We start from the raw sequence: 24,563 nt of genomic DNA, 5'->3' as shown, positions 1-24,563 counted from the left end.
GTACTCGAACAAAAGATTATTCGTCATCTGCCGGGAAAGAGCTTGAGGTCCCCCCCAGTGCTCCTCCGTTCAGTTCGGGCCCGCTCCACATCGAGAGACCTAGTACTGAGACGCCTATTCGACCCCCTACAAAAGGAGTACTCCGGAAATCTTCTTACAACCCAAATTCCCGTGCTGCACAGCACTACAATATCGTTGAGGACTTAGCTCAGACCCCATCGGCTAGGTCTGCTTTAGAAGTTCTCCAGAGCTGCCCTTCTCAGAGGAAGTCCTTGCTATCCGCTATCGGTGGTATAGATCCGGCCGACTCGGATTTAATTACTTTTGACTTGGAATGCCATACGTAGAGACTGCCTCCCTAAATCGCATTCCTCATACAGGTTATTATTGATAAAAAAACGATTCATCGTACAGTCATTGATGAAGGTGCTTCAACTTGCATCATGTCTGTTGCCTGTTGGAAAGCTATTGGATCTCCGACGCTGAACCAGTCCCCCACAACCTTGGAAGCTTTTGATGGAAGAGCATCCCGTCCTTATGGTATACTCCAACGTTTGCCCGTCTCTTTGGAAGGGAAGACGGTCGAAATGGAAGTTGAATTTGTTGATGCTACTCTTACCTACAACCTCCTTCTCGGACGTAGCTGGATATACGCGATGCAAGCTGTAGCTTCATCTTTCTTTCGTATCATTCGTTTCCCTCATCAAGGGAAGATCGTTACTGTAGACCAGCTGTCATTCTTCGCTTCCTCTTCTGAAGGCAACATCCCTTTTGTGGAGCATACCTCCAAATCATCTGAGAGTTTGGGTCACGGGCTTTTCAAAGATCCCGCCCTGATGGGCGTTTTTCCGCTCCCACCTCCTAACGTCGCTTCCGTCAATATGATTACTACTTGTTCTGATCCGTGGATCCTCCCTCCCATCGACCAAGTAGATTCTTGGGGCGACCAGATGCCGTTGAGTCCTGCCGAGCTCAACTATGTCAAAATCATTGCTGCATCGGCTCCCTCTTCTGAACTTGCCCCTTCGAGCAAGGTTCTCCACTCGTTCGCTCCATCCTCAGGGCTTGTAGATGAGACTTCTTTGGACCCTTTAAAAGAAACATTTCCTTCTGACGAAGCCATTATTGAGACTATGTCTCTCGAGGAACCTCCTTGGCATGATTCTCACCATCGTTCCTCTTTTCTACTTGCCCATCAGGATATGCTTACTTGTTTTGAGCGGTTTGCTCCTTGTCTCCCATTTCCAATCCTTCAAACACCTATCCAAGTTTATCAAGTGTCCTCTGAAGGAAATATGGTGAACATTACACAAACCCAGCCCATCGACATCTTTGTGAAACCAGGGATTGTCGAACATCTTCACATTGGAGTCACTTGTACTTCGGAGGAGATTCAACTTTATTCCAATCTTTTTCGCGAATTTCGTGACGTCTTTGCATGGTCCTATGAAGAAATGCCCGGCATTGATCCTAGCATAGTGGTGCATGAGATAATAACATACCCAGGTGCTAAGCCTGTTTGTCAACGTTTACGCCCTGTACACCCCTGAAAGGCTGCGGCTATTAAGGCCAAAGTAGAAAATCTTCTTAAAGCCGGTTTTATTTATCCTATCCCGCTCACAGATTGGGTTTCCAATATCGTACCTGTGACTAAAAAATAGGGTACAATCCGTGTTTGTGTCGATTATCGTGATATTAATCGAGCCTGTCCTAAAGATAATTTCCCCACACCATTCATTGATCAAATTATTGACAAGTGTGCCGGAAGCGAAATGTACTCTTTTATGGACGGTTTTTCTGGATATAACCAGATCAATATTGCTCCCGCTGATCAACACAAGACCGCCTTCATCTGTCCATGGGGCACTTTTGCCTATAAGAAGCTCCCTTTCGGTCTCAAAAATGTCGGTGCTACCTTCCAACGTGCAATGTCCTATGATTTTCATGACATTCGACACATTGTACAGCCATACCTGGATGATTTTCCAGCTCATTCAGCTAAACGTCAGGACCACCCTACTCACCTTCGCGAGATCTTTCTTCGCTGTCGACACTACCGAATTATACTTAATCCTCACAAGTGTGTCTTCTGCGTTGAATCTGGTCAACTTCTCGGTTTTGTCGTCTCCCGAGAGGGCATCCGTTTCGATCCCCTCAAAGTCGAGGCTATAGTGAATCTTCCTCCCCCTGCTTCTTTACACCAATTGCAAAGCTTGCAGGGTAAAGCAAATTTTCTACGACGTTTCGTTCCAAACTATGCCGAGGTGGCTAAAGGTTTCACACGATTACTAAAGCGAGATGTCCCTTTTCATTGGGATACCATTGCTCAGGAATCTTTTGAGCGTCTCAAGGGTCTCCTTGTTTCTGCTCCATTGCTTTGTCCTCCGAACTATCATCGTGACTACACCTTGTATTTGGCTGCCGCCGACACCACTATCGGCACGGTTCTTGTTCAAATTGACGATGATGAGACTGAGCATGTTATATATTATCTCAGCCGCAATCTTTTAGATACGGAAACTCGATATGCTTATGTCGAGAAGTTGGCTTTGGCCGTCGTTTGTGCTGTCCAACGCTTCTGTCATTATATTCTGTTGCGCATTACTACCGTGATTTCTGATTGCAACCCCATGACGTATATTTTGTCACGCCAGTTGCTGGGGGGCAAGTACTCAAAGTGGATTGTCATCCTCCAAGAGTTTGACTTGGAATTTACCACTGCCAAGTCCAATAAATCCCTTGTCTTTGCTGAGTTAATTTTCTCTTTGCCATCTTCTTCCTCGCCCTCTCACACAGAGGATCAAATTCCGGATGAGACTTTATTTCTCATCAGCACCCTCGACCCCTAGTACGGTGATATCATTATATATCTGCAAACGTCCTCCTTTCACCCTGGCGTGTCCAAAGACGCTCGGCGAAGGATTCGTCATCAGTCTCAACCATACCGTATAATTGGGGATACACTATATCGCCTCGGCGCCGATTCTGTTCTCCATCGTTGTCTAACTCTCGAGGAAGCTGAGCGTGTCTTAAATGACTGCCACTCTGGTGCTTGTGGCAGTCACATGTCCGGATATGCTACTGCCCAAAAAATCCTCCGTGCTCGCTACTTTTGGCCCTCTATCTTTAAGGATTACATTCTTGCCGTCCGTTCTTGTCATGAGTGCCAGATATACCAGCGGAAGATGCGAGCGCCTCCCGCTCCATTGCACCCTGTTGTCACCGTCGGCCCTTTTGCAAAATGGGGCATTGATTATATGACCTGTAACCCTCGCTCGGTCAGGGGGCATGGGTTTATTATCGTTGCCGTCGATTACTTTACTAAATGGGCTGAGGCGATGCCTACATTAACTGAAGACGGTCACACAACGACGCAATTTTTATTTAACCATGTTATCTCGCGATTCGGCGTCCCTCAAGCCATCATCACTGATCACAGGAAGCATTTCCGCAATCATATGATGACAGAACTAACAACCCAGCTAGGCTTACAGCACGATAGTTCCACTCCATACTACCCTCAGTCCAATGGCCAAGTTGAAGCTATCAATAAGATTTTGGTTACAATGCTTCAGCGTACCGTTGGCATTTAATGTTGTTCCCGGCCTTGTGGGCCTACCGAACCTCCGTGAAGGATGCCACTGGTTTCACTCCATTTCAACTAGTTTATGGACTAGAGGCTACCCTTCCAATCGAGTGCGAAATCCCTTCATTAAAATTGGCTGTCGAGCTACTTCCCAACACTACTCCATTAGAAGAACGTCTTCTTTACCTGGAACAGCTAGATGAGACTCGTCGCCTAGCCTCTTTGGCCATCGAAACACAGAAGAAACGAGTCAAGACTCACTTCGATCAGACTGTACATCCACGTTCTTTTGTTGAGGGAGATTTAGTCCTGCTATATGATCAGGCAAACGATAAGCTGGGAGCAGGAAAGCTCGAGCCTATGTGGCTAGGCCCTTACATTGTCAAGAAAGTTTTGCAAAAAGGGGCCTACGAGCTAATTGATTATGAAGGGAACCCTCTCGGAAAGCCCCGAAACGGGCTGTACTTGAAAAAGTACTATGCATAATGCTTGTACACTTTATTTTGTACATACATGTACTCTAGCAGGTGTGTTGTGTGTATGTGTGTCAGTTTTAAATGCGTAACTGCCACTTATTGTGTCTTTCGCTTCTTGTGCAGATGTCTAATGCACCTTATGTTGGTTTCGCTGATGGTGCCTGCCGCAGTACTCGCAACTTGTCTTCTGCGGTGTGGGTGATCTATGATCCTCATGGCGAGCTGATAGATTTTTAAGGTGTGTGTTTGGGTCGTACCACTAACAATGTCGCCGAATATTGTGCTGTAATTGAGCTACTTGCTGAAGCAATTAATATCGGCATTCGTGCATTGATGGTAAATCTGGACTCTCAACTTGTCGTCCACCAGCTCAATGGGCGTTATTCCGTCAGAGACCATCACATTCTAAGGTTGTATTTACTTGTGAGATTGTTAGAAAGGAACTTTGATTTTATCACATATCAGCATATTCCACGACAATTAAACACATTATCTGATGCATTGGCTAATCATGTATTAGATAGACATTTGTGTAATTTGTAATTAAAACATTATACAAGCAAGCACATGAAAGCACAATAATAAACCATAGGCATATGTATATATATACGTGTGTGTCATAATGTTTGCGCCCTGCGCGTTACATAATCCAAAAAATAATACATGTTCATCCTGATAGATCCTGGAACGACATGTCCCTCAAAAATATGCATAAAAAAGCCTAGAAGTCTAGTTGTGGTGGTGCTCATGATAGCACGTCACCGCATGCACTAAACGTCTCAACAAACGATGAATACGAGATGGTACCCCTACTGTATGCCTCTGGTATTCAAAGGGCACGTCCGCCAGCCTAGCATAGCCCGGAATCCCTTGGGTAAGACCCTCGAGATTCTGCACCAGCAGCTCCTCCCCCCGGGCACCCCTTGCCTGCTGAGGGTCGGCTGCAGGTTGATCTCTACGAGCTATAGGAGACACGTCGGCTGGTCGCTCTGGGCCTAAATCTGCATGAACATATGACTGTTATCAGAACATACATGTATTAACAAAAAAAAATGAAAATACATAAAACATCAAAAAATGAAGAAATCATACCCAGCTCCTCTTCCCATTCCTCTTCCTCTGGCAGAGGGAGGTCTGGGTCTCCCATGAAGTTAGTTCCCACGTATGGCCAATCCTCCACTATGATCAGCTGACGACGGAGCCAGATGAAGAACTCAGGTCGCTAAGACATCTGCTGGCCCCCTCCTCCTCTGGGCATCAATGCCGCCCAGCGTGCCATCCTAGGCTCCCGTGGCAATGGATCAGCCACTACAGCTCCCTGCATCTGAAAGAGGGGTAATCGTTACAAGAAGAATGACACCACTATCGAGCCATACTCGAACTGTTTCACTTCTCCCCGCTTACACTTGGTAAGCTGCCTTTTGATGTTCGTGGTCACCGCTGTAGCCCAGTCAAAGATGGTGGGGCTAAGGCACTCTGTCGCTAATAACAGATGATTCTTACTGGCCTCATGGGGCGCCTGTACCCCAGCTGCACGCGTGATGGTGAACAATATCACCTTCAGAGCCAAATCCTGGATGGTGGCGATATCCACCTTAGCACTGTTTCTCCCAAACTGTGCCTCTGGACACATTCGGTCCTTCACCTCACCCATCTTCTCTCCAGAAGGCCTGCTTCCGGTCAAAATAGGGCTCGCCCCTCTCCATGATAGCCCAGTGATGAAATACACATAAGAGACTTCCAGCTCAAAGGTCTGGTTCCGTAAACGAAATACTTGGTCATCCACATCCCAAGCATCCACTATGAACTGCAATCACTCAGGCTGAGCTCGCAGATAAGGCGTGAGGAAGAACTTCTTGAGTCCACAATCCCTCAGAGCATTCATGCATCCCTCATCCTCAATGACTAAGGCATCTACAAAATCATGTTCACGTTCTTTCCATTCCACCACCATTTTTGCTTGTTTCCTACACCCACAAGGATGAATAAACCATTATTAGAACACTGGCAAGCTTACAAACCGAGCAAATTTAAAAAATAATGGTGAAATTTAGGGTAAAAATGAGTCCGCCAATGGCGCGACACCTTTGGGTAAATAACCCCATTGGCGCGGATCCGTGCCGCATACCCGCGCCAATGGGGCGCGGCCCTAAATTTCAAATTCCTCCTTGCAGAGGCTCAATCAGCGGACAAAATGCATAAAAAAGGAATGAAAATAAAGCCAAAGGAAGTGCCTCTTACCTGGGACTGACGAAATCTCGAACAGCTGCACGGATCGGCTGTAATCACCACCTGAAGTTTGCTCCCAAACGGACCACCACTACTATTCACGAGGTAAAAAGTAAAAAGTAATTCTATTTTTACATTTTCACCATATTTATAGACTTTTTTAATCATTTTTAGGTTTAAAAAGTTATTTTTTGAATATTTTAATATATTTATGGTCGAAAATGGATTTTACGATTGCTTCTTGTACAGTGACAGGTCTTTTACGCAACTTCGATGGTGAAATGAGTTATATTTTATACTTTTTCGGACTCTGTAAATACACGAAAAAGTCACTGTGGATTTATCTTTTAGCTCTTTTCTGACTCGCTAAACATGAAAAGATCGTTGAGTTATCCCTCTTGACTCGTTAAACGTAAATAAGAGGCGGTCGTTTTAAGTTCTTTTTGTTGACCGTTAAAACATAAAAAGATTACTGGGTTTTTGTCGTTTCAAACTCGTTAATGGTTATGAAACGACGTGGTTTTGATCGCTTTTTTACTTTTTCAGGTCGAAATCACTACTTATGAAAAGTACTCCTCGATCATAATGGTTGCGGTTCTTTCGAGCATTGTTTTATACATTTTCGGGCTCGAGAGACACAACTTTACGAAAAAGAACACCTTGGATTTTCCTTTTCTGCTGTCTTTTCAAACTCTTTAAACATGAAAAGACGCCGAGTTCTTCCTTTGTCAGACTCGTTAAAGCCTGATGAAATCGGATCCTGTCGAAATGACACACCACAAGCATATGCTATCCCCTTCAAGCTTGTTAAAAATAATTGGGGTACTCGCCAGAAATGGCGGGGGGAAAAAAAAAATTTCGGAACCATAATTATTGTCGTGTCGGTAGTATGTCGCTCTTGAACATGGCAGTTGTCTGCTTTCGTGTCAAGGTGGGGATATCTCATCTCATTTTTCACTTGCCTCCGTGGATTTGGGTAATCCTATTTGACCTCTCATCTGCTCATTGCCTCGTCACCATGACCGCTGATCCATTGATGTCAAATACTGCCAATTCCACTATCGTGCCGCCGATATGTTCAAGAGAAGTTGACCTTTGCAGAAAAAAAACCTCCCTCTGATAGTTCACATAATCCTGATTCACAACATTATCTCTCTGTCTCGTGTCGATGATGTGGGAAACATTATGGCCCACCTTCGATCAAGGTCACTTCCTGTCGACTTCAGCTCATTATCCAGGAAGCTAATCTAGAGACTCTCTTCCGGTGCCTTGGAGCCTGCATGCCTCAATGGCAGGTTCTTCGTGTTCGACGTGAGGTTTTCATCATTGGCCTCCGATCGAATGATTCTACGGGTGTTCGACGCTAGATCACTAATTCACACGCCGTAGATTGTACCTATAGTACCTTGAGGGCCATTGTCATTATTGGTGGTACCTCTCGCGTCTGTTAACAGTTTTCATTATTGACTGGTAATCAGACGATGTTCATGCATGTTCGACTTCAGCTCATATATTCGCATGCTTGAACTTGTACTTTTGTTCGGGTCGAGATGGAGCGCAAGACCCTGGATTTTGTCTGTTGTAATCCAGGTGTGATTCTTGTTACATGACTCATTCACTGGATGGCTACGACCATACCTGAGTCTATTCATTGATCCTAACCAGATGGCTGCGCCCATACTATGGATCTAGATTATTATGTACTCTCTTATGGATGGCTGCGACCATACCACATACATCATGTACTTGAGCTATCAGTTGTATCTCTCGATGCAGATTCTTCGCGGCAGCTACATGTGTTCTTGTAAAGCATTTCACCTCTCTCTCTCTCAGGCCTCATGCTTTAGGGGGCATCTGTTACACAATAATTTGTCACCATTGGTCACCGTCCCTGTTACCCCTTTCCCATAATTTGGAGGACTCATTCTGGGACCTGTGAGCAGTGACATAACTTAAAAACACTTGCATTATGTTCCCCTCAGTATGGACTTCATGTGTCCTGAAGACACCTCCTGCAAAATATCCCTAAAAGGTGCCCTTTTTCCATTAGCGCGGGTCCACAATGTATTAACTGCGCCAATAAAGGAGATCCTCAGAAGAAGGCGTGCCCATTGGCGCTTTGTCTTAGAGTAACACCCGTGCCAACCAAGTTTGGAAAAGATTTTTAACAAACGCGCGCCCGGATGTTTTTTTCCCTTCAAGCCATGAAGTCTTTTGAGGATAAAGCTGATCTTCTAGATGTTGAGACTCATCATCTATCCTTTACATCTATCCACAGCGGCTTTTTGGAGATAATGCCAATCCATAATGGGTGTCTTGATGCATTGTATCTCTTCCCCTTCTCCATCTATAAAAGTCTGTCCTCATGCATTTGACAAGCTAGTTTTTGAGTAGTGGTGATAATGCTAGTAGTGATAACGCTTGTCTTGAGTGATAGTAAGAGTCTTGGAGCATAGGGAGGTTATGCTGCCAGAAGTTTGAGCTGTGTATCCATGATCAAAGAGAGAGAAAGGTCTATTGCAAGGCATATGTAGCTGCTTGCCCAGCCAGAGGAGAGATTCAACGTCAGAACATTGGTTGTATTTTCGTCTGTCGATTATTCATTAATAGACGACTATTATTATGGTTCTGATCTTATCGTCCATTATGATAATGATTGATCTATATCTTTTCTGACCGATATATAGTTGTATTTAGTGGATTTTATGCTTGTATTCGCTTTGTTCTTTGCATGTGCAGGTATCCATTCACGGAGATCGTGAGGATTGTGACCTGCCGGAGCAAGGGAACGGGAGTATCAACTCGTCTACGACACTAGTGTTGGACTCCAGGTTGGTTCTCATAATCCACTTTCAATTTGCAACTAGGAACTTGCATGGTAGCGTTGATTGATTGTTGCTAGACCCATTTTGGGCTAGTGGGATCGCCTCTGTCCGCAGAGGGGATTTACCTCTCCAACAGGCAATATTTGTGGAAAGAGTGAAAAGAGGGGTAAACGGGTTTTTATAGAAAAATTGGTTAATTTTGGCAGGTTTCACTATTTGATGAATAGTGATGGTTTTCGGTTGGAAAGGGGAAGCAGTTTGGGAGGTCCATCGCACCACTTTTGTGGTGTGGGTGGTATTTGGGAGGGACCACCCGATTCCATTGAGTGCTTTACATGAAGCCTCATGGGCCAAGGGGAGAACTGCCTCATCGAGCAGGTAAAGGGTAGACATTGGGTCAGCCCTATATGGATGAGAGGCGTTGGATGCAAAGGAGGGACGATCAATGGTGGTCGGGAGATGGGATTTGCATGAGGGTGAATGATGTGATTTGATGGGGGGCCCGAGGACTTAACTATGGTGGTATGAGATTAATTTAGAGTTTAATCTCATCGGGGTGCTTTAATGCGAGATTAAGGGCTAAGGTGGGGTTATTATTTTTTTGCGAGATATGGGTAGTACTATAGTTTATAATTAAACTAAGGGTTGGGGTTAGTTTATAGACAGGGATTAAATATATACGGAAAATTGGGTTTTTCAAGGATTTTGTATATATTAATAAAAGTTAATATGAAGTGAAATGAGCGGGGGGGGCTTCACTTAGGATAAATGTTATTTGGTGCTTTTTTTGACATAGAACATGTTTGTTATGGGTTTTCCATATGCAAAATGACTTTTCTTTAGGAAAAGGGTTTTTGTTGGGGGAAAATGAATGAATTGCAAGGGATTTTTAACACCTTTGTTTCTTAAGTCATCAAGCCGAGGGTTCGGTCCCTCCAGAAGTCAGAGAAATTCTCCAAGCCTCTTTGACTCAAGGAGTTAAATATATTAATCTTTTATTATGAAGGAGAAGTTAATGAGTGATGTAGGGGTTAAAATGAAAGATAGGGATGTTAAATGAATCATGTTGTGAACTATTGTCTTTGTTTTATGCATCACTTATGCATTTTTAAAATATGCATTAGGAAAAATATCATAAGTGCTTTTCATATAATCACAAGACATTTCTGCAACCTTTCTACTACTTACTCATCCACTTATCCTACCATTTTTTCTTCACTTTATTTGGGTGCATTTAGGCTAGCAAACCCTTATCAATCTTTTTCTTTTCTTTACAAAATAAAATATCTAAGTCTAACCTTATATCATCCAAGGGCTCAGATTAAACAATTTAGCTCCTTTTATTTACTCTACCTATCTAATTATCTGCCAAGATTACACTGTTTGGTCAGATTTTATTCTCTAGCTATAAACATAAAATTGAAAACATGAAATAGTCAAGCTTAAACATTTTGACTATCATGGACTGTGGCATAAGTTAGAAGCTGCACATAATGTTTTATTGGGCATAAAAAGTAAATAGCAGTGGCATTCTGACTTGCTCACTTTCATGGTCTCTTTTTGTCTTTTGGGTTTCATATATTTTCATTTTTTGACCTTTTCATTCTTTTTGTCCTTTGGTTATTCTTTTAGGAAATATCTTCTTTACATTTCTTAGTTTTTTAATATGGAAAACATTTACAAAAAGCAAAGGTATGTTCAATATTACAAGACTTAATCTCAGTGATTCAAAATTATGAATCCTATTGGTATAGGAACCTAACAATGGCTCCACTTGGGGATGGCATTTCCTAGTGAAATGTCAAGAACATTGTAGATTAGTAGCCTTTGAATTGTTGTTGATATTACCTTGCCAAATATTCCTTTATGCTTTTGCATTATTAATACTTATGACAATGAATCTTTCAAATCTTAGGGCCTTCTCTTCGGGTTTCAACTTGAAAAACCATCTTCCAATCCAGACTAGACTATTTGGAAAATGAAATATGTACAATGGGAAATAGAAATTAGTAGTTAGGTTCAAAGTAGTGTTTGAGCATTCGACCATTCATTGTCCCTCCTTCATTGTTACCTCTGAAAGCATAAATGATATATGGGCCTTTCCATGGGAAATCAAATTTCCCATGCTTACTTTTATCTTCCCTCCTTGAATCCCACTTGAGTACTTTGTCACCAAGGTAGAAGTCTTCAACCTTGGTTCTTTTATCAAAAATCTTCTTAATCCTTTCCTGCACAACTTGAAACCTGATATAAACTTCCTCCCTAGTTTTTTGAGGGTGAATGGTTTGGTTGAATCTCCTTTGGATTCTATTTGGTTCAACCTGCATTTCTTGAAGCAACTTCATCACTAGTGTACCCAAGGAAGATGGAAAAACAACCTCCATTCTGTAAACTATCTCGTAGGGAGAAGTACCAATTGATTTCTTAGTGGTTAATCTATCTACCCATAAGGCATTGACTAGCTTTTTATTCCATGTTTTCTTATTTTCCTCCAACAAGTTTTTAATAATGTTCACCAAGCTTTTATTTGAGGACTCTGCTAGTCCAATTCCTTGAGGATAGTAGGTTGTGGAATGGCCTAGGGTTATATGGTACTTGTTGCAGAACTCTATCATTCTTTTGGATTTAAAGGTTGCTGCATTATCAGTAAAGATCTTAGTTGGACATCCAAATCGTGACAAAATGTTATTTTAAAGGAAGGTTATGATAACATTGTTAGCAGCTTGCCTTGAAGGTATGGACTCTATCCATTTGGTGAAATAGTCTGTGGCAGTGAGGATCCATTTGTGTTGGGCAGAGGAGGGTGGGTGAATTTCACCAATGAAGTCTAGACTCCTTTGTTGAAAAGGTGTTTTAGCAGAGATTGGCTTGAGGGGTAATGGTAGTAGCTTTTTCTTTCCCTCAAAAATTTGACATTTATGACAGGAGGTCACATGTTTCTTGACATCATAAAACAAAGTTGGCCAATAGAAACCAGCTCTAAGGACTTTATTTGCAATGGTTTTCTAGTAAAGGTGTCCTCCACAGTCACCTACATGAAACTCTTGTATTACTTTGTTAGATTCATCTTTTAATAAACAGTTGAGAAGAATACCTTCATGATTCCTCCAAAATAAAGCATTGTCTAATATACAAAATTTTAAGGACTTCATCTTCAAAAATATACTTTTGGTCTTAGATAATCTAGGAGGAGCTTGTAAGTTTTGTAAAACATAAATGATATCAGCATACCATGATGATTCAATAAATGCCTGGCTGATTAGTGGAGTTGCCATCTCCTCTTCATTATCTATTTGTGCAATAAAGTTTATATCCAAGGCTTGACAGTTTGATTCAGCCATGAGCTTGGCTAAACCTTGGCTCTTGATTAACTTAGTTGTTATGATTTCTATGTCATATTCTAAAATAGTAGCAATTCATTTTCCCCTCTTTCCGTTTGGACCACCCTGTGTTAGGATGTCTTTGACAACTGAATTGGGAACATAGGCTACTATATCAGAATATAAAATGTATACTCTAAAGTCCTTGATAGATTTGACCAAAGAAAAAGCTTGATTTTCCATTATTTTATATTTCAAGGGGGCATCTCTTAGGGACTTGCTAAATAAAGCAATAGGTTGTTCATAGCCCTGGTCATTTTTCTGCAGTAAAACTGCAACAATTGTGTGCTTAGAAGCAAAGGAAAATAAGATGAAATCTCTATCAAATTTTGGACTGATCAAGACTGGTGTTCTTGTTAAGGCTAGTTTAATGTATTCAAAGGATTTATTATCCTCAACAGTCCATTTTATGGTCAAATCTTTTTTCAACATATTTTTTAGTGATCTAATTAATTCTGCTAGATTAGAAATAAATCTCCTAAGAAAGTTAATTTTCACTAAGAAATCTTGTAATTCTCCGATGTTCCTTGGATGTTGTATCTGTAAGATGGCTTCTATTCTTGTAGGGCCTATTCAGATACCATCTTTTGAAATTATATGACCTAGTAACTTTCCTTCTTATAACCTAAACAAAGACTTCTTGGGGTTGAAAGAAATTCCATATTTCCTGCATTTGGTAAAAACCTGCCTTAGATGATCCAAATGTTGGTTGTAATATTTTGAAGATATAGTAATGTCATATAGGTATATCACTAGGAAATCATGGATTTATTTAGCAAAGGATATATCCATAGCCCTCTCGAAAGTGGCTCCTGCTTTCATTAGTCCAAAAGGCATTTTCACATACATGAATGTGCCCCAAGGAGTAGTGAAGGCAGTTTTGGCTTGGTCATCAAGATGAACTAAAATCTGATTGTAACTATAAAACCCATCGAATAATGAGATTTTGGTTTCTCCAACTACCCTCTGTAATATGTGGTCCATTTTGGGGAGAGGGAAATTGTCTTTCAATGTCATTTTGTTGAGGATTCTGAGATCCACATAAAGTCTGATCTCACTAGTTTTCTTCCTAGTTGGCACTAGATTTGAAACCCAATCAGAAAATCTGATTGGTGCAATTATCTCAACATCATACATTCTCTAGATTTCCTTTTCAATTGAAGGTAATAGGACAAGATTTATCCTTCTATGGTTTTGTCTGAAGGGTTTTTGATTTTCTTTTATAGGGAGTGTGTGTTGTATGATGCTGGGGTCATAGGATTTGAGGTCCTCATAACTCCAAGAAAAAAAATCCTAAAATTCTTTTAATAACTCAATGTATTTTACTCTTTCAGTGAGAGGTAATGAATTAGATAGTTTGATCAATTTTGGATTTTCATCAATGCCAATATTACACTCTTCTATATCAAATTTCAAAGGTTCCATTTTGGGTTTTCTAGGAACATCCGTTATCACTCAGATTTTCCCTTAGAAGTTATCAAAAGAAGGGACACTCCGAGGTAACCACAAACCAATCTTTTAAGTACCAAATTTAGCCAATCTGTACTCAGAGAGGATTCTCTCTTTATGATTTAGCTTTGCTTTATGAGATATTAGGCTATTTATGAAAGCTTGGGGGGTTTTGATTTTGTTTGGTGGTGGAATTCGAGAGCAGATGGATAGAACAAGGTATTTCAGGCCATTGGGCTATGGATTCAACTAAAGGATGGCTTAACTAGATCAGGATGATTTAACAAAAGAGAAATTTCACAGGGCAAGACAGCCAAACAAAAGACAAATGGTAGTTTCAAATGGGTGAAATGGTCTTGAACAGGGAGGAAGGGCAACTAAGAATCCTTCAACAGGGTCCGAGATGAGGGAAAGTGGGTGCTCATTAACAAAAAGAAATTAAGTATGCTTTGTTAAATGGTCATAGTGATAAACTATGAAAGCAGGGAGCAATTAAGAATTCCCTACCTATAATAGCCTAGAAGAAAACATTATGAATATAAATGATTTTAAAGACAAAATGCAGTAAAGCTCTTTCTAAAATATAACTTTTCATTTATCATTCAGATATGAAACACATATGAATATTAATTAAACCAGAAAAACTGTAAAAACAAAAGATATAGAATACTTATTTGTTTCTCGTTTGACATAGGTATCCTGTAAAAGTCCTTTTCTTTATTACATTGTTCCAGCCAGCCATACAAAAGTTGTTCAACAACACTTCAATTCCAAAAGTAAATTGTCTACAGAAATGTCTAAGAATCCACCCCTAATACTTCGAATGAAGAAGTATTTATACAAATATTTACATCAAAATATCTCCTAACTAAGAGAGATATATTCTAGGGAAACTAAATATCTTTTACATGAATATAGAGATTAATGGTCTCGAATGTAGAAACAAAATTTGAACTGACTACTGTTGTCCCTATTTTTGTTGAAGGAGCTGGAGGTAGGTCCTATCAATATGCATCTTGCTGTTGTGCTAGTAACTTTGTGATGGACATCTGATTTTATCTTTTCACTGATACTCTTTACCTGTTCACCATTTTTCACCCTTTTTACCAAAATTTTACTGTGGTAATTATTTCTCTTTACCTCACTTAAGTCATGGTAATTTACAGGATGTCAGTCATGCTAGACCACCAATCATGTTTTGGTATTCTTTTCCTTGTCAGCTTCCCTTAGATTTCGTCTGCTTCTGTATAATTCACAAAATTGGGTTGCACTAGGAATAGGTGTTTTACTTCATGTTCAATGTAAAAAAGGTTCTCCAAACCATCATAGAGAACTTTCCTTGTGGGAAATGCCTTGACTGCAGATGAACTGGCCTAACTGTCAACTTGCTGATGCAACTTGTTGATGTAGTCTATCTAAACCATTAGCTTGTCATTGATGACTAAAGGACTTAGGAGTCCTTTACTTTGTAAGATGCCAAACTTACTCATGAACTCATAAATATCTTCCTGCATACTTTGACATCTGCATTCTAGGCCTTGCATTAGATTCTTTTTGGTCAACACTTTCTTTATTTTGAGGATGGTAGCAATCCTATCCTCAATGTTTAATTGTTCCAACTGTTGCCTATTTCTACTGTTTAGAAAATTGATTAACTAGATTGCCTCGTCAGGCTTTTTACCCAATTCCTCTCTGGTCCTTTGAACTTCTTCAAGAGCAGGCTTAACCAAATCAATTTGTTCAAAAATAATTTGAATGAATGACCAAATATCATTGATGGAATCAATGATATTGGTCCACAATATCCTCCTGACCTCTGTCAAGGGCTTTTCAAATGTAAGGTCTTTCTCCAGTGCTCTAATCTGTTGGGTTAAGCCTTTGTTTTTCCTCATCTCTTTTGCAAAATTGATTCTTGATACATCGTATTTCTGCTCCAATGTAGTGAATTTCTCTTTCACTTCCCACAACTCTATGACTTGGAGCTTCATCTCCTCCATGGAATTAATCAAGTCTTTTGTACTTTGTGTTGGTGTACCTATTTGTGATGTACCTGTTACTTCTGTGGGTGCAACTATTGCCAAAGGAATATTTGGTGCTAAAGATAATGCTAATGTAGAAGGGACTGCTGTTAAAACTATAGGCACTACAGTCTGGGGCTGTGTGGTCGACTCACTCTGCCTTGACTGTAATGCTTTCTCTAATTCCTGCTCTGTTTCTTTTAATTGCTCATTTAGCTTAAGGACCAAGTCCATAAGCTCTTCTTCACTTTTCTTCTCTATCACTTCAGCAGTCTGAGGGCGAACGAGTGGTGGCAATTTCAATTGTTTCCTAAGTGCAGTTATATCTTCATTTTTCTTCTTTATTAGGTTTTCTACTACCTTGACATCTTTTGGGTCATGGCCCAACTCAATAATAAACTCCTCCAATGGTTTGATTCTGTTGTCTTTTGCCTATGAAGAGTCCTTTTCAAGTTGCAATTGGGCAGTAGTGTTTCTCAATGAATTTTGCAACCTATGTGCCATCACTGCCTTGCTAGTCAGTGTAGAATACACTATCTTTCCTATTTGTTTATGCAATTCTATCTGGTTTATTGGGTGGATGTCTTTAGCCATGACTTCAAAGTCAGTTTTGAGATAATTGGCCAGGGATTTTGGCTGCAGCACTATGGGCTTTAGAAAGCTCATTTGCATTTTGCCTTCTTTGATGTCAAAAGCTTACATCAATCTGGTTTGATTTGTAGGGGTTATTGCCAGATAAATCATTCTTGTCAACAATACCAATCTCCCTAGTATCAACAGATATCTAGCAACAAGCAGGACAAGCAAATCTACCTTTCTCTAAATATATTGTGATTCATTAATAAAAACTAAAGAGGTGTTTTAGACTCTACCTTAAGTCCAATGCTAGTTTGTGGCATCCATGCTTCGACCGTCCGAAAGAGTTTCCTTTTGAGAACCTACAATCACAAACAAGAACACATCAAATAACACCTGCATAGCTAATATAATAAATCATATTCGTCATGGTGATCAAGGAATCCACGAAATAAACTGTAAAACACATCTTATTGAGAAAAATAAACTTGATTGTATTAACTTTGAAAATAGAAGAACTTTACAACCTTTGGTGCCTTGATGTTGTACAAGCTCCTCCTAGGGTCTGAAACAGGACTCTCCTCTACTTTAACAAGCCTCACACTCTTCCAAATGAGATCAACAAGGTATGCAATCTTTCCTCAAAAAAGCTCAATTAGGAAGACTAAGTTCCATCAGCATTTCACCTCAAAAATCTTTAGCTTTCAACCTCCCCAGTAACCAGCCCAATGCTTCATTTTATAGTGCAAAGGAAGGAGGTTACAGGTCCACCTATGAAGGGATAGAGTCCTCCTTCAAAGGGATAAGCTCCTCACATCAAGGGGTTAGCTCCTTAAGGTATGGGATGCATGAACCTTAAAGGAGCGAATTTTCCACCTCAAGATTCCTTCTAGGAGCTTCCAGAAATGACTCAAAGTGAGTTTTTAAGAATGTACTTGCGCCTTTTTGAATTTTACAGGGGTCCGCACCCATTACATAGAGACAGAGTGGTCAAGTACATAGAGGACATGACCATTAGGTGCGGGACCGTAGGTAATGCTAAGAGAAAGTGCGGAACCAGAGTTTTAGAGACTTTTAAGGGCTTTCTCTTATTTTCAAGGCTTGACATGAAGAACTGAGGTTTAAGACTTGCAAAGGAGGAAAGTAGGAGTGGTGATAGACTCACACTGATTGTAGAATGTCATGGTGACAATATTTTGTGCAATAGATTGCCCCCTAAAGTGCGAAGTCTGTAATAGATGAAAATAGAAGTCTTTCATGTATGAAGAGTGAATTACTTTATCATTTCAAGGATCATCCTATGGACACCCCAGTCAGAACCTGTAAAAAAATTCAATACAAAATATATATATGTGAACATATCATTGCTGAGGTAGGCATTCCCATACTCAGTTCAAAACTGACTAGAAAAGTAACTAAACTGCTCTGATACAGGAATGATTTTGTAATACATCACAAGTATAGACATATTTAGACACAATATGGGTGCAGCCATCTGTTTATGAATAGTCCACTGTCTAATGAATAACAAAATTCCTCGCAGCCTGGATGGTGGAAACTAGATCCAGGGTCTTGATTTCTGCTTCCCGAACTAGTATGATTCTATCCATGTGAATGAATGTGTCGAAGTCGAACATGGTAGAAACCACTTGATTACCAGTCAATGATGTGAACTGTTAACAAGTGTGAGAGAAACCACTAGTAATGTCAATGGGTCTCAAATTACTCAGTACAATCCATGAAATGTGAATAGATGAGCTAATGTCGAACATGTCATAGAATCCTTTGATCGAAGGTCAATGATGCAACCTGTCATCGAAGGCGAGAAACTTGCCATTAGGGCATGCAGATTCCAAGGTATTGACGATTTCTAGATCATCTTCCTAGATAATGAGCTAAAGTCGATAGAAAGCAATCTGTTGTAGGCAATCCCACAACATGAAATCATAGATCAAGTTTGAAGAAATATATTTTGCAAGGACTAAAGCCCGAAAAAGTATAACTTGAGAGAACCACTTGACCATTACAATCAAGGAATAATTTTCATAATTAGTGGCCCTGATCTGAAAAAGTAAAAAAGCGATCAAAGACACATTGTTTTATAACTAATATCGAACTTGAAACGACAAAAGTCCAACGATCTTTTCATGTTTATATGGTCAGAAAAGCGCTGAAAGTGGACCGCATTTTTAATTCTGTTTTAACGAGTTTAAAAAGGAAAAACTCAACAATCTTTTCATATTTTACGAGTTAGAAAAGAGCTTAAAGAGGACTTGTCCTAGAGGAATGAGTGGTGTAAAGGGTAGCAACTGGTTCTGGTAATGGAGGAACTGCTCAAAACATGTAATGGTTAAGAGGCTGGCTGATAAAACCACTCATAGATGCGGTCCCTCAGGAAGGGTAAACAACCAAGTGAAAGCATATGATCAGCCAAAGAGATGGGGGTGATGGAATGAAAACAACCAAGGCTCATCTAACAGAATTTAGCGGATAAAAACGGCAATCACGAGATGTAAATCAGGTATAGGTTCATTTTTACATAAGCTTGAACCATAGAGAACTTTTTTTGGATTCGGTTTCATTTTTACGCAAGCTTGAAACGAAAAACTATGCTTGTTATAAGTTCGCATGCTCCTAGCATAATGATGCAAAATGAGGTACATGCCCCCCAAGCTTCATTGCTTTCAACCAGGTGGATGGAATGAAGGTTCACTTTTGAGATCTTGGAAAGGCAGGGAGTTGTTTCATTTTTTGATGAGGTTGACACAGGAAAAGGACTATCCTCAAAACCCCTGTTTCATTTTTTAACAAGCTTGACACAAGATCAAGAACTATGCTCATAACATCCAATTTCATTCTTTTAACGAGGTTGACATGGGAAAAGAAGTGTCCTCACTGACTCCTTGTTTCATTTTTTAACGAGCTTGACACAAGACTAGGAATTATGCTCGTGATTCCTTGTTTCATTTTTTAAGGAGGTCGAGATAGGAACAAACTATCCTTGCTGACTCCTTGTTTCATTTTTTAACGAGCTTGAAATAAGACCAGGAACTATGCTCATGACTCCTTGTTTCATTTTTTAATGAGGTTGAGATAGGAACAAACTATCCTCGCTGACTCCTTGTTTCATTTTTTAACGAGCTTGACACAAGACCAGGAACTATGCTCATGATTTCTTGTTTCATTTTTTAACGAGGTTGAGACAGGAACAAACTATCCTCGTGATAGGTCAGAATTAGAAAACGACTGTACTACCTGATATGCAATTTCAAAGGGATTCAAAGTCATCGCGCCATCAAATGAATCCACCTTGGAATTGGAAGGTATGATCCAAGGATCATCAAAAGCAATTGTGTTCAATGAAATCATATCAATAGATGCAATAGAAGGTGATACATTAGGAGGAGGGAAGGAAAAAGTTCCTAGTAAACAAGAATCTTTAATCAATCCTACCCCAACATCCTTGTAAGGGATAGTCATTTTACCGACGTGCTGAACGCTATCAGTAGAGGCTGGGTCAGATGAGAAATAACTCAACTGGTCTATCGTAACGATCTTTCTGTTATGAGGAAACTTAACAAGCCAAAAGATCGATGAAACAATAGCAGTCATAGCATAAGACCAACTGTGACCCAGAAGAAGCTTGTAATCTAGAGGGGCATCAACCACTTCCACATCTAGATTTATAGTTTTACCTTCAAGCCCTATAGGTAAATCTTCCAAAATACCTAAAGGATGGAACCCTCGGTCGTCAAAAGCCTTTAGAATTGTCAGAGACTAATTGAGTGTAGGAGAACCAAGCAATCTCCAACATTAGATTGACATAATACACGTAGAAGCTCCCTCATCAATTACAATCTGAAAGCAAGGTCTGTTTTTGACTAACACTAGAATTTGGAAAGCCATTTGATGAGTAAGGCGGGGTGTACTATTTTCTAAATTGAAGATTATTAGGTTCGAATCCTGAAGATCAACAGCTCCTATGGCCGATAATAGTAATTTTCACTATGTTGGGCATGATTGCAGCACTTCCAAAGTCGACATTGCTGAATAGGCAATGGCCAAATCTTCAACAATGTTATAATTCTGAGCAGCTTTCACATATGGATTGAAAGCTGATTTTCGAAAAATACCTTTAGCAGGCGGTTTTGTTACTAAGTCTGGGTTGGGTTTCTCAATCTGTAGTGGAGTAGACCCAAGAGGAGGTGTAGTTAATGGGTTTGAATTAGAAGATTCTACTTCTTTACCATCAATAGGATTGTTACTACCATAATCTTGCGATCGCATCGCAATCCTGACATGAGACATCTTCATAATGGGTTCTTCCAAGGTATTTGAGGAAGAAGCAACCGCTTTACTATCTTGAGTAGGAGAAGGATCCTTCAAGACAACATGCGTTTGAGAATCTTTAACAAATTTCAAAAACTCTTCTCAATAGGGGCATTATTTAGTAAAATGATCCTCGTCGTAGATGAAACAAGGATAGCGAGGTTTTCGTTTTTCATCAATAGATTCATTTTTATTTGTTTTCTCTTTTGAATTTTGATTGTTTTTATTTTTCCCCTTCTCTTTACTACCGGATTTGGTCGGAGATGAATCTACGACATGGACATCGGCAGAAACTTCAGCAGAAGAATCTCCTTTCTGGGAATCAGGTAAAGATATTGTAGGAGAAGAATTCTTTGAAGATTTCTTCTTGCTCTTAGAACTAACTAAACCAATCATACCATCAGCGGCATGAGACCCTGAAGAAGTTGTAGTTTTCAGAAGATTAGGGATTTTTTCGTGTAAAGTACCTGACTTCGTATAGACAAGGTCAAGGTACTAAGCCTGAGAAATGACTTGCTCTTCAGTGACAACTCCTACCTTAGCTACATCCTCAGTGATTTTAGGTAACAATGATTTAATGAACCATTCGGCTAAAATTTGACTCGGAATAAAAAATTTCACTAAACACCTTCTACGTCGCCATTCATGAATATGATCAGAAATATATGTGGACATGGATTGTTTTAGTGAAGTTAACAATTCCGTGCCATTGTCGTATCTGATAGGCAACTAAAAATGAGTTAATAAAGAAGTAGCTAATGGACTGAAATAATAAAAAGAGCCTCGTGGTAACTCAATGTACCATTTGGCAGCAAGACCAATTAGAGTTCATTGAAAAAGACGTAAGCGAATTGAATAATCTATGATAGAATTAGATGCACACCAAAGGTGATATGACATCACATGATTTGATGGGTCCTCACCTAACTTACCCTCGAATTTTGGGATATCGCTGGGCAACTTATTAGGCATTGGCAGCTAGACGAAAGATAGTAAATCAGATCATTTGTAAGGCACGACAAATCAGGTAAATCCAAAGTTGCAATGAATGGTAACTGAAGGTTAGGTTCACGAAAACCTTATGTAATGAGACCAGCTCTAGGAGGGGGATATCCAGGATAACCTGGAATCAGATTTGCATTAGGAATGTTATAACCTCCTGGGAAACCAGGATTAACCGGACCAAACTGGGGTTGTTGAGGCTGCTGATAAGTATAGCCAGGGTATGGTTGATACTGATAAACTGGATTTTGTACAGTAGGACTGGATTGATACTGTCCCTGATACGGTTGAATCATGGCAATTGTACTTGGACCAGCTTGTCCTGCAGGCATCTGGACCGACATCTGAACCATAGGTCCTGACTAGGGTACAAAGACTTGAGGAGTTGACACTGATGCAGGGATAATAGAAACCAGAGCTACAGATACTCTAGAAATAGGTGTGGTAGATTGAAATAAAATGCAACAATTGCAGTAGCAGTTCGAGGCGGAGTCTGAGGTGAGCTAGGCCCAGGGAACTGAACTAAACCAAGTGTAGAGGTTTGAACCATAGGTTGGACAGGTTGCTAGATTGGACAAGAAACCAAAGGCTATCCAGCTTGATAAGGTAACTGCACATTAGGTTGCAAAGTCTGTTGAGTTTGAGATGGATCCCACACCATATTCATTCTGGGACCCATAAAAGGTTGCACATATGGAGGATCATAAGCTGGTTGAATGTAGGGCTGATAATTAGGAGGTACATTTCTAGCTCCTTGTAAAAATGACTGACTAGAAGGCGGTTGGAAACCTTGAGTTGGGTACTGACCTTGAGGTTGATAACCCTAAGGCAGGTACTGATTCTGGGGTTGATAAGCATCCTGAGAAATATGGGGTTGACCTTGGGGTATGTACTGTCCTGAAAGTTGAAAACCTTGAGGTAGCCGTCCAAACGGGAACTGAATACCTTGTGGTTGCCCCCCAGGCGGTAACTGACTACCTTGAGGTTGAGGGTTTGGAATACTACCAGACATCATAAAAATCTATTCTACGTTCAACATTTTAGTTCCATTATTACCAGGTGATAACTGATGTTCAGTTGGTCGAGGAGTTGCTCCTAAAAAAGTGCCAGAAAGTGACTGGTACCCCAAAGGAACAGTAGGACTGCCATATAAAAATGTTTCTAGTGATTGGGAAAACATGGATGACTGTCTTGACATGATTGATCAAGGATAATAATCTCTGGGTGTAGGATGAAAATAATCACACGCAAACAAAGAAAATTTCAATAAAAGCACCTAAAGTCTCTAAAGAAACAAACAAGTGAATCACACGCCTAAAAAATCTAAGAGTTCAAACCACACACAAACAGTAACTTCCCATACTAAAAACACTAGTTGGTGATGAAATCCAACGTCGTAGAATTTAATACAGAAAGGGCGGTTGGAACAGTTACCCTGACAACCTTCTTAATGAAACAAACCGGCACAAGTTTCTTCACATAACCATCTCGAGTAAAGAGAACCCATGCGAAAGTCCAAGTGAGTGTAGTCGACGTCTGCTCTAGGTATAGTGAGATCTGTCCTTCACCGTCACCTTAGGAAAGAATCTAAAGATTATGGTCACTAAGGTTACCAACAGTAACAAATACAACTGGGGGAATAGTCTACGATCCGATCTACGCGCAAGGGCATAGTAACAAAGCTCAATCCCCTTGAAGGCTCCTCGACATGATCAATCTGAGGTTTACCAAGAAGTGACCCCAGGCTCCTCGACAATGGTTAATCCAAGGTTTACTATTTTTAATACGCGCAAATCTTCTATCTTTCCCAATGAGACAAATTTGATTGTCTCAAAGGTTCGGACAGGATCTTGTGATTGACTCTTTTAGGATGAGCTTCCCATATTATATCAATTACAATTGGATTTATTTCCTACCGCAAGATATAGCTACTTGTTTGTTTTAACTATCTTTGAGAATTAATTACTCCCTACTCCAAGATACTAGCCTAAGCTATATTGGTGATAAGAGCGCTAGAAATAAAAAAGATTGCTAGATCAATTTTATTTAAGCGTTATTTTTATGGGTTTTTTCTTAATTCAATAGGTATGGAGATGAAGCTTTGATGGTGTGAAGACTCGACTCCAAAAACACTAAAAAATGCACCTAAGATGATAAACAATCCTTTTTTCCTTCAATGAATTTCTAGCTAAAAGAAAGAGACTGAGAATGCAATCTTTGATAAACAAATCTTTCTTTCAACATGCAAATAAAAAGAAAATCCTTTTTTCTTTTTCAATAAGAACTCAAAACGAGACCACTAGTTAAAGCTCACGAAAAATCCTTTTTCTTTTTCAACACTCAAAAACTACAAAAACAATTTTCTTTCAAAAGAGATTCTAGAATTTCAGGAAAACATTCAAAACTATGAAAGACTAATCTTGAGATCTAAAAACTTCTAAAAATCTAATGTATAAAAGCTTCAAATATTTTTGAGGATGTTTTACTTAGTTATTCAATAAACTAAGGATTAATTCATTTAGAAAAACAAATCAATCAAAAAAACATCCAAATGTGTTTTCTTTTATAAAAATGAAATTCAAAACTTATAAGCAAATTCGTTCAAATCTTTGCAAAGAGAAAACGAAATATATTTCTCACCAAGGGAAGATTTCACAAACCAGTCAGACTCATCAAGAAGACAAAAAAGAGAC

This window comes from Pinus tabuliformis, chromosome 3_2 (genome assembly GCF_031772625.1).
Source record: "Pinus tabuliformis cultivar Carrire ecotype Pingquan chromosome 3_2, CPIR1, whole genome shotgun sequence".
Classification (NCBI taxonomy): domain Eukaryota; kingdom Viridiplantae; phylum Streptophyta; class Pinopsida; order Pinales; family Pinaceae; genus Pinus; species Pinus tabuliformis.
Note: the sequence above shows the minus strand (reverse complement) of the source record.